The sequence below is a fragment of the Apteryx mantelli genome, chromosome 17, assembly GCF_036417845.1.
Source record: "Apteryx mantelli isolate bAptMan1 chromosome 17, bAptMan1.hap1, whole genome shotgun sequence".
Taxonomy (NCBI): domain Eukaryota; kingdom Metazoa; phylum Chordata; class Aves; order Apterygiformes; family Apterygidae; genus Apteryx; species Apteryx mantelli.
The window spans coordinates 12,142,399-12,154,645 of record NC_089994.1 but is presented as its reverse complement, the minus strand read 5'-3'; the positions used below and the strand labels follow the sequence as shown (position 1 = coordinate 12,154,645).

Genomic DNA, 12,247 nt, shown 5'->3' with positions numbered 1-12,247 from the left:
AGATTATTCCCACTAACCGTCTGCCCAGCAGACTGAAGCTGTGGCCACAATGATGCCCTTCTTCATGTCTCACCTACAGATGGATACATTCATCCTGTTCCATCCTGAGTATTTGCTTCAAACGTTTGTTTTGAGAAACTTTCCCCCTCTGCTTCCAGAGATTCCCAAATCTGTCAGGCAAAGGAGTTGAGTGCTCCTCAATGAACAAACAGAATACAAATTCCCCATCTCTTGGGCACACTTGGCTTAATAACGCTGAGGCAATAAGCCAATAAACTAGCTGTAGGTCATGTATATATTTTCAGGCAGCGTACAAAATCCAGGAGCAAAGCTTCAGTGTCATTTTTATCTTGAGTTTAATGTAAACTGCACCGTGACCCTCTGGGAGAACTGTGTCCTAATGAAACATCCACGGAGGGGATGCAAGCTCACTCCAGCTGCTGCAGGAGACAAGTGTTTCCTTTTTGGATAGACAGAACTGAAATTTATGCCCTTCCTCTGGAATTTTAGGGTACAGTCTAAATTCACAGCAGAACCCAAGGGTATTTTAGTGCACTTTTATTTAATTATTATTGCTGCTGTTAATATTCTTCTACCATTAGTCAAGTCTGAACTACTGTCTCTGCCAGAAAGGTATGTTTCATACTACCCTAGAGGCTAGCCCACTGTTAGGTCATTTTGAAGACAAAATACATAAATGCAGACTAACAAAAGCCTGGGAGCTTAGAATAAATAATATACTCATCCCTTGGAGCAAAGAAGAAAATAAACTAATTAAGGAACTATTTGACAATCTGAAGGCATCTTACACAGGTAAAATGCAACTCCACAGGGCTTAGTTTCTAGAAGCTGAGAAGCAGGCAGCCTTTGCATAAGCAATGCACAATTAGACATGAAATCTCCTACAGTTTAAAGCTGACTCATGCCTGGCTGATAAATCCCCTTGCACTCCCCAAAAAATTTGTGGGTGCACTGCTCAGATCAAGGGATTTGTATTTTGTCTGGCAGTTCTCATTATATCTGTTTAATTCAGATATATAAGGAGAGATGCATCTTTGTGCTGGGTGGCCAGTTCTGCTGTTCTCCATTGGATGGCTTCTCGTCATTGCTCAAGTGATCCCCTACCCAATATATTGATTATACTACAATTCTCCACAAAAAAGAGAGAATAATGTTGCCTCCTCTTCCGTCACTACTGTTAACCTTCTGCAGAGCCAGGGCCTCCCAGCTTTCCTCCTGGGGAGGGGAGATAAGTAACCCTGATTTGGAGCATATTCCAAGCGTTATTTTCATGTCTATATTAATGTATACTCTAAAGGTGGTCAAAGTAACATACAGAGGAGTCTCACCTTAAGAAACTGCAGCCCATACCAGTGGCTTCTTCACAAGGAGCAACTTTGCCTCAAACACAGATTAGTTACGAACTTAGCCATCTTTCTAAGATGGCGCATTTACTTGAGCACTGAATGAAAAAGAAAGACTACACCAGGAACACGGGGCCTGCCGTGCTTTCCCCAGCGACCCGGCCATAACAGTACCTTAACTAGTTAGAGGCTCCATCACAAGCTGCGTGGGCAAAATGGAGTCTCCCAGCTGGACCTCCCCAGAGCTAACAAGACTGTTCCTCCAAACTCTCAGGAACGCCAAGACCTACAGGATGGGGAAACTCACTGTACACCACAGCTCACGCTCTGAGCTCTTTCTCCTGCACAACAGGATGGGGTTTTGCACCACCTGGGATTTCTGAGGCTTACCAACACATACCACGGATCATTTGTAGGTGTGTGTAGAGCCCTGAGCCTCGGTGGCAGGGACTGGCCTGGTGCTGGCTGCCCGAAGGAGGGCCTCAGGGCCCCCCACACTCCAGAAGACTTCTCTGGGAAGGGACGTTCAGCTGCTGCAGGATTTCCTGTAGGATGCAGGCCAACACTGCCCTTGTTTCTGTTTCACAGCGATTTCTTGCTAGGACAGCCAGCTGGTTTTGTAGGAATTTAGGGAAAGGAATGAACGCCACAGACAGCGTGGGAAGAGACCCAACCCTGCAATTCCCAGACCTCCCTTGGAGATGCACCTGACATGGCAACTGGGTTTGGCTCTGGCTTGTTTTTGAGATCATAGCAGAAGGCTTAGAGGCAATGCAATAGAAGCCAAGAATTTTTCAGAAAAAAATAGAGAAGCAGCAAATACAGAGGCCCCATATTTCAACACCATAAAACTATCAAGCAGCTTAACTGGCAGGTGCTGCTTCAGAGAAACAAAAACTTGGAAAGCATCTTGATCAAGCTGACCAAGACAGGGAGCTTACATTTGCTGGCCTGCGACAGTAATGTTCTGGCTCTGGCTAACTTGAAGAGCTGCTCACTTTTATGAGCACTAAATTCACTCAAAACAAGAGACATGGGCAAAACAAGCAAGAACTGACACTATTAAAATGAAACACTGCCCCAACTTGGAGTCCACAATTCAGTTTTATTTCAGACAGAAGAGTAAATTGTCTGACATTTTGACCTGTTCATGTTTTTATCACAAGGACACAAACAACTACAACAACTAAAACCCCTTTATATTATTTGACCTGAAACCTTGACTTGCTTATACTGTGTGACCCACTGAAATAAAATGGGCTTTTCTCTACATAGGCACTAAAATTAGGTAATTAAGTTACTTCAGGAAGGCATTTGGAGATAATACACGCCTCCCATAGTGAGCTGAATCAAATTAGCATGCTCATTTTAAGCAAGAAAAGGGGAAAATCTTAATCTAAAAGCATTACAAGGAACTCCTTTAAAGCCCGAAGACAGGACATAAGGTATAGTTTAACTGAAACACATGTAGGAAAACTTTAAAGAAAAAAAAACAACCCAAATTCACTGCCTGACTTGTCCTGTTACCTCTTTTCATCCTCTCATGTAATATCATGGAGTGTAACATAACATGACAGTTGAGATATTTACAGGAATACCCTTTTCTCCCCGGAGCTGATAGCAGGCAACAATCAGCAACAGGCCCAGGGGAGGGAGATGAAAGGAGCTTTAAAATGCCAGCGCACAGCACAGACAACGAGCTGCACATCACTGCTGGAGCTTGGGTAGCGCTTCTGCAGCATTAGACTCAGTGAGACACATTTTACAGACATATGCTTTCTTGGGAAAGAATAATATATGCAACTTGAGAACAACACCCCCAAATAGCTGTTCTTATGGAGAAAACACTCCTTTTGCTATGAAAATATTGCAGCTCTCCATTTTCAAGTTCAGAAAATAACTATACTCAGAAAATCATACTTCAATTTTATTTCTATTTTTTAAAGAAAATCAATCATGTGATTAAGGCACCTGTACAGTAGCAGGTCACAACGAGCTACCCTTGCGCTCTGTAAGAAAAACTGAGGGATGCAAAGCAGCTATTTCATCCCCTGGTCTGTTCTCCCACCTGAAAACAGTGCTGCCTCCAGCCTCATGACCCAGTTTCCCCACGGTGCAGATCAGTCTTCAACACATGTTGCTAACACAGAAAATTCCCTCTTCTTTATTCATGTCTCAGGGGATTTAAGACATTGGATAGGATTCACCTGAAATCCCATTTAAGCTAGTTGCCCCAGGTTCCTGAGGGAAGAGACCTCCAGAGAGCATTACACACCACATGTCTTCAGCAATTCTACCACATCTTCTCCTTCTCCAATGACCATAAAGGCAGCCTAGCTGATCACCTTCAATTAGATGTCTAATTTTTAGTCCCTGTTATATAATATGCAACCCAGTTTAGGTAAGCTATTTATGTATTCAAACATACTTTCTGGTACAGGCAAATTGTAGGGAATGGCTTTAACTCTCAACTGCGTTTAAATAAAATGTTCAATCATGCTCCATAGGTAATCAAATTCAACCTCCACTAAATATACATTTATTAGTGCTGACAGTCACGAAGAACTTGTCTTCAACAATTAATATACAGAAAAACACTGCAAAAATGTAACAAGACGGAAATTACAGCATCTGAATGTAAGGTGGGTTTTTGGAAAAGGTCTTTCATTTTTATTATTCTGTTTCACTTGAACTTGCTGATCCTCCTTTCATTATCCCATGGGCCAGTGTTAATAATCAAGATCTACGCTATACACTTCGTGGTATAATTAAAGTCACTACTTAATTAGAAAGCCTAGCTAGCACTAACCAAAAGGGAATCAATAACTTATCTAATGGGGAAAGGCAGAGAGAACTGCTGTACAATACCAGAAATAACTGCGAGATGTTGCTGTCCAGCGCTACTGCTGTGAAGACACTCTAGCAGCATGGAGCCCAGCTCACCGGCAGTCTCTGCCTGTGAGCCAGGTCTTGCAGTAGACTTTGGCACTGTCCACCCAAATGCTACAGGGTCACCGATCCCTATGCAGAGTATTACTGTAGTGCAACCTGGGCATTTTCATGGTCCTAGAATGACTCGTGCTGTACCTCTGCTGATCAAGAAAAAGCATTCAGAGTAGCCAGAAGAACCTACCTAATTATCAACTGGCCTCAAAAACTATTTGGCAACTTTCTCAGTAATTTTTTACTGTTACTGGAAAATGTGATCACAGTGTTAATCTCTGCCTCAGTCAGCCTTCTCATTGGAGCAATTCTACATTGCATAGCTAATTAAAGATTCAAAGACCTAACAGTTACCTGGGATTTTGGAGACAAAGGTTTGAGTCCACGTTCCAGTTAACACACCATTATTTCTTCAAGATAGCGGTATGAACAAGTTTAGGCTGCCAACTAATATCCCAAATGAGCAGAGCCAGAATTGCAACCCTAAACACCGTGTGCCGCAGCAGGAGAGAGCCCAGCTCTCACAGAGAAAGCGGCATAGGAACTGACTCAGCCCAGACTGGCCCCATCTGTTCCCAGGCAAGACGGAAGGTCAGCTCAAAGCCAGGTACGTCTCCGCACGCCAACGGTGCGCGCAGTGCCACATGTGTGCAAATGCACCTGGGCTAATTGTAGGGGATTCCCAGCCTGAGGAAAACGGCCGGTCTGTAACTTGGCCAGGCTGGCTGAGATGCGTACAAAGCCCCAGAGCATGTGTGCACGCGTGCCCCCGTTGTCACTGCTCGAACCCCATGTCTGGACATTCATTTGGGATCTAATTAAAACACTTCAGTTAGTTTAATCTCTTACTCAGTTCCCCTCCAATAAACAATCCCAATCTGTTACCCAGAGGTAATTCTCTCTGCTCCATTTTCTGCCTCTGCTTTTCCCTTTCTGTTTTAACTTTGTTTTTGCAACTAGCATTGCCAAAATGTTTTTTTCAGAATTTTAGCAGCATTTTTTAGACTTTTTGAGAGTGGATGCAAAAAAAGGGAAAAAAAAGTTTAAAAGTTTTCTATTAAAAAAGAAACCTCACTGAAATCAAAGTGTGCATGCCCCTGTACTGTCATTGCGAAACTCCATCAGCTGAAAAAATAGAAATGTTTAATTTCAACTAATGTTTCACTTCCTTTTGACCTAATATTAATCTGAAAGTTTTGGTATCGGCTATTGATAAAAAATTCATTATTTTGAAACGAAATTTTTCATGGGAAACTAATGATTGTTCTAAACAACTTTTTTAAATAACTATTTTACAGCAGATTTCAAAATGTCCCTTTTCAGCCTGACACAGAACGCTTTAATTATTTTTTTTTCAGTTGGCATTTTCTGCTCAGCAGCATTTCTGGTTCTTGACCCGCTCTCGCTCTGCTCCAGCTCAGGGGCTTCCTGCGATGGGGAACATCAGTCGGGCTCTGCGTCATCAGGGGAGAATCCTAAGCACTGGCTTTAATTTGGAGATTTGTGCATCGTTTTCCTAAGCACTGGGAAGAACACCCGGGGTCCCCAGGGGATTTAAAAAGTGGGCCACAAGGCAGAGAAAGATAATAACACCCAGTCTAGCCATCCCCAGTGCACCGACCCCAAACCTGATGCTCTTCAAAAGCCATCTGCCTTCCTCCTCCGTGCTCCTGCCGTGACGGCTCACAGAGGGCCAGAGGAGCTGCCTGCAGAGGCCGTGGCACCAGGCCACTACCCTCTCGACAGAGAACTTGCAAATTCATGTCAGAGCTGCTGACTAATGCTCCCCAAACCACAGCGAGTCCACAAAGCTCTACAGCCACCGGAAAGGGTCAAAATTAAAGGTGAGCTTCCTGTGTCCTCAAAAGGCTTGAGCTCACCAGGCCCTGAAGGACAATCTCTTATAGAAAGGCTTTTCTAGCTACTGGCCTCATACTAGCTGCTCTTATTAAACCCTTGAATGAACAAATCAGAGGTCTATTTACCAAGTCTGCCCCCCTGATAGCACTATTTGATCAATTCCAGAATCCTTTCTGATAGGTAATTAAAAAGCTTTTCCTTAGGTATAGTGTGGAGTGAACCATTAATTACACTTCAGAGTCCCAGAGATGCAATTCCTTTACTATTGTGAAATGTCTATAGCAAGCAACAAAAACGCTCGCCTCTATAAAAGAGCTGAATAAATGAAAGTAATTTCCTCAAGACCTAGATTCCTCTGCTTTTTATGGCTAAAGACTTGACTTCCCTCAGCATTAATAAGTTTGTTCTTTAGGGCTGAATTTTCTCAATACAAACATCCATGACCATAACACAAAGAAATATATTCTTTGTGTGATAGAGCCAGCAGACTGAATCCATGTATTAGTATTTTTGTTACCGCCAAACTGCCACAACGCAGTCGGCATCAAGTTGCACAAAGAAGATCGGTTAAATTAAAGATCCTCACCAAGCAGCCACAATTTCTTGTAAAAGTCAATTTAGCTCTTATGGAAGCTGCAGGATCATATTAACTTTACTCAAAAGTATGCATAATGCATCACAGCAAGTGGTTTTGACAAGTGCATGCGTGCGTATGTGTGGACGTGTCCTGCATGAAAAGAATCCCCCAAAGTTATTTAAGTTGCAAAATCAAGTGTTAGAAAGTTAGAAAATGCCAAATTTACAGGTGTTCAACCTGTTCAATTCAACTCCTTGCGATCCAGCCTGTGCACCAAAAAGAACAGGGGAATTGGTATTATCCTGAGGGACGATGCGTATGTTCGAAAGCATCTGCTTAGCTAACACTTCCCGGTTTTCCAGAATGACAAAGTATAAAATAAACAGCTTTTGTTAGTTTTGGGGCCATCCCCCTCTCCTCCTCTCCTGAATGAAATTCTCTAAGGTTCTGAGTTTTTCTGCATTTTTAAGAACATACAGTCAAGTTGTTACATAGGGCTGTAGCACCTCTGTCCTCAGGCACGATGGGGAGGGTGTGAGCACCATCCTTGTTAGCGTAGCCCAGACTGCCACCTTTCGTGCTACGGCTGGCAGCAGCAAAGGCTGCTACCCCAGAAAAGGACGGATGGATGGTGGCGGCCATTTCTGGAGCCTCTCGCAGTGATTTAGCACGCCTCGGCTAAACCTCTTCTCTTTCTCTACTCCTCAGCACCCCGACAAATCAAGCCACTTGAAGGCAAATGACTAAGCAGGGATTTAGGTGGGTGGCTCTGGGCGCTTCTGTTCAAAACTGCGAGATCTCTGTGAAAATTTCAGCTTTGGTGCTCCAGATCTATTTTTGACTATTCAATCAAACACTGGCACTTGGACACTGCGGCAAGAAGAGCATGCGCATGGGCAAGCACATTTCCAAGCAATTCTGTGAGCAGGCTTCAAGGCTGCTCCATGGCTACATGTAGGGTCAACTGATACAAACACATGTGCTTATGCTTTCCCATGCCTATGTATAAGGGTCACTGGCCGACCCTGGATTCATCTCTGCTCAGTACTCGGGTTGGTACCATCGCAGCCCATGCTTTGAGTAAGGAAGAACACAAACAGAATGAATCTAATAACTTTGGACCATTAAATAACATTTTCCCTAGAGAGCCAAAGAATAAGTCCTAGCTCAGCCGTGTGCTTCCAGAAGAAAAATAACCAAGAGAAGCTTCTCTTTGTCCCATTACACGGAGGAAATGGGGTATGTTAGTGAGGCCTAGAAGTCCTGCTCATACTTTACTGCCGGGAAGAGGGATCAGAAGGTTAAACATCCTCACTCTGCTCCTGAGCAGTCTGCAACATGTTTTCCATGATAGAAACAAAAGCAACCAATTGTAGAGCAAATGTTATGTATTCCGCACGCTGCAGACAAACTTCTGCAAGGAATGCAAAAGAGGAGGAAGAGGGCAAAAGAGTAGCTAGGAAATGGCATTATCCAGCAATTCAGACGGGGCTGCAGCAAGGAGATGCGGAGACCAGTACTCCCTTCCTTGTCTGTCCTCTCCCGCTTCTGGCTTGCCCTTAACTTGACAAATGTTTTGAAAGCTTGGTATGTGCTTGTATGACAGAGGATCAAAATAATTCCATCACAAGCATTATTAATTCGCTTGTAACAAAAATAATCCTGCTAAAGTCTTTTGGCATTAAGGTAGATTTCCTAAGTACTTCTATAAAATTTATGCTGGAGTTTAGATAGTTAGTGGCAGTCACTACTAACCAGGCCTCTGTTTTCGAATTATTTTTGTGTATTTTAATTAATCAACAAGACACAGAGCACTTTCCACTGAACATGCGAAGAAAAATCCCAGGTCAGTCCAATACCAGAACAGTTAGCTGAATGTTTGTAAATATTCATCCGTCAACCGTAATCAGTCCTGAGTATTCTGCTACATGTTGTACTCAGAAATATTTCATTCCTGCTACTTGGTCCTTCTGTCTTCTCAGAGCACTCAGTTGTACAGTACTCAGCTGCTTCAAGGCAAATATTCACCATAAAATCTTACATAATTCGCTAAGGGAAGATCAGCAGCACAACTTTAGAATCAGCACATTTGGTTTAGGTGAAATCCAACATGAAACGAAGACAGTGTTCAAGGTCACACTGAATAAACTCACAAACTGCTGGGGAAGCTTTGCATTGTTTTGTAAAACAAAATTGCAGCTTCTCTTTATTACATGTCTCTTGAAACTAAACATAGCTTGAAATATCAATTCACAGTGTGTTCCTGAACAGTTTCCCCAGGGTTGTCTACTTTCTATGCAGAGACAGGGCAAGCATTCAAGCTGTGGGAGGTGCAATATCAGAGAAGAAAAAGCTGAGACATATTTATTACACCATGTTCAGATCAAACTATAATTTTGTAATTATTGTGTGAATTGTAATCGCCAGCAAGCTATTTACTGTCATAGCCTCAATTCAGCACACAGAAACAACATGCATAAAAACTGCTGTTGTCTCCTGCACTTAGTGATTTCTATCTTAAAAAAAGGCTTTGGAGTTCAAAGGAATATCTGCAAAGGCAGCCGGTAGGAAGGCAGAGCACAAGGCAAGCGTATGGGAAAAGCATCTTGAAAGCAGGATTACACAGGCTTGCAGATTCTACTGCAGTGAAAGGACATGGAGGTGACTCCAATTTAGGAGCCTTCATGGTCATGCTGCCTGACTGTACATCTCTTTAGTGTAACATATTTTTTTAATTTACTGCGTGAGGATGAAAATACAGCCTGGAAAGCAATTATATTGCTGAACATTCACTGAAAGTATGCTAGTAGATGGGACAAAAGGCTTATTCCTCCCAAATATGACACTGGACAAAGATAAGGGAAGAGTTCAATGATAAAATGCACCAAAAGCTAATGTTTCTGATCTAATTTCTTTTTGAAGAATTTATAATATACAAGTTCCATATAAGAGTATGCCTGGAATATGACAAGTCCCATAATTGCACAACCAAATCACATTTACTTTCATAAATTGTGTCTATGCAATGGAGACTTGACCATAAATTTTCTTGTTTTATCTCTTTAATACCTACTGGTGTATGTAAATATGGAGGTTTGAACATTTTAAATGGAAGCCAGAATGGGCAGAAAGCATGGTTTAATACATACGACATTGGGAACGGGAATCAAGAGCGGTGGCTTTCTTCCTTGACAGGTCACAGACTTCATGCATGTCCCTGGACACTAATTCTACCTTGTTTCTCATTTAAAAAAAGAGAAGAGTCCTCTCTACAATGCTGGGAATGACATGAATGTAAATCACTAGCAGACTGAGAAGGGCTCAATGATAAAAGCTGTATCAAGAGACACAGAAATATGGGGCCACTGGGCAAGTCAGCGTACAGAGCTGGACAAAACAAGAATTGATTATACTATTTCCCAAAGCCTCTCTTCAAGATCTGGTGACCTGGTTCTCACCAAGGTCTAATGAGAGCAGTGTCTACACCAAAGTCAAGCTCAGCTTTGCCTTATGACATGACGCACACTCAGCACCTGCTAAGCATTCAGACGCTGTGCGAAATGGGGGAGCCAAAGAGACTGATTGCGCTGCCATGTTAGCACACGGCACTAGAGTGACTGAAAACTGCCCATCACCATTAACGCGAGAGCTCCCAAGAGAGCCTGCATTTGAGTGTCTGTGCATTTGAAGGTGTCAGAGACAAAAAATGCAGCTCATGAGAATGACAGCAGAAATATCTAATAGAATATGGCAACCAAACGACAGCTAAACCCATTGATACAAATGGATAAAACTCTTCATATAAGAGCTTCTACCTTCTCTGAACTTTCAGTCATTTTTCATAGCAAATTCAATCTGAAGAGTTTTCCTGTGACTCTTAAGAATCTGGAGACAAGTGTTTCACTTCTGGCACCTAGATCTAACTAGAACCATCTCAAAAGTGTCAAAATACCACAAGGAAGGCAGTTCTCCCAGTAATTCAGACAGTTAATCAAGCAGCATAACCTTTCAAGATTCCCAAAATGAGCATGTCAAAAAGCTTATCTGAATCAATCATCAAAGCTTCCAAGTAAAACTGTGGAAGAGCATCATCTGAAATGAAATGCCGCTGCATTTCAAACTCGCTCAAGCCTCTGAGAGCTACCGGCCTAGACTGAAGCTTTGGAACCTTTGCTTTCGTATTTCCTGGCAGACCTCTCTTATTCATTATCCACCTGACCGCAGCAGCTAACAACAGGCCTGGTCAAATCTCTCTGACTTTCACTTAAAAATTTTCACACTGATTTTAAGGGACTTTGGACCAGACCTGATGTGCAACTCCAATAGCTGCATGACAGCTACTGGCTACCTTTTCCCCAGGATAGTTCCATGATGGATTTTTACAACACATCGATCCAAATGTGACATTAAAGCAGTATTTTTTTTTTGTCACCTATTTAATCTAGGCTTTCTTTGTGATAGCAAGTGTCTAAGAATACAAACGTTGAGTCAATACTTCTGAGATTAGATTAGTATGTAACACAGCTAATGAAATTTGTAGTTAAGCTGAAGTTGTGTTTTGCTGGATTTTGTTTTTGGCAGCTTGAACTGCCTAAAATCTTAATTCAATTGTGATCTACTCACAGAACACAGCTGTTTTGCTTGGCTAAACTTTCTCTCCACTTAATAAGATACTTTTTACTTAACTTTCAGTTCTGCCTAGGAGCCCCAGTGAGGTTTTTAAAACAGAATATTATTATTAGAAATTAATTAAGTATTCTTTTCAATTCTGTCTCCTGAGAGTAACTAGGCATTGCTGCTTGTCTCCTCTGCATTAAGACATTACTGATTGTCATTCGCAGGATGACAGAGAGGATGTCTCATCTAGAAGACACATAACGACATAAATACGAAAAATGTGAAAGGCACTTAATACAAAATATAATAAATCAGTACAAATATTAAACATATAATTGCAATGTCAAACACAGCACAGGCATGTGAAGACTACGACACTAGCATACAAATACACACGCATTCCAAAGACAAAAAATCTTGTTGCAATTACAGGACCCTGATGGATTACACTTAGTCCATGTTTCAGCACGTTACAGACCCTGACCACACAATTCTCTTATAGGAACACCGAATGCAATTAGAGAAAAGGCACATGATTTGACCTTTTTTTCCTTTTTTTTTTTTTTATCTTAAGCAACCTGTGCCTACGCAGTGTGTGTTGTCATTGCCAAACATTCCATTGCACATGACTTCACCAAGCACAGACTAAAGTTCCCACCTCTAACAGTGGACTCGGCTGGCCTTACTTGGCCTTTTCTAAGTGAAACAAACCCAATCAACACCAATATCCTAAAGTAATTTTTGATCTGAGGTTCTGAATGTGCATATCGATGCATTATTCATGGAATTAGCTATGCATTTGACACAGCTCTTCATGCTTGAGATTGCAGTTGGTCTTTTTAATTTTCCTTAAACTCAGGGGTATATGTACGACTAACTGTTGTCA

General features: G+C 42.0%; 1 protein-coding gene across 1 annotated transcript in view; it reads right to left on the bottom strand.

Moving 5' to 3' along the window:
* Positions 1–12,247, bottom strand: part of GALNT9 (polypeptide N-acetylgalactosaminyltransferase 9) — a 157,221-nt gene that overhangs the window by 113,070 nt on the left and 31,904 nt on the right. The window lies entirely within an intron of this gene.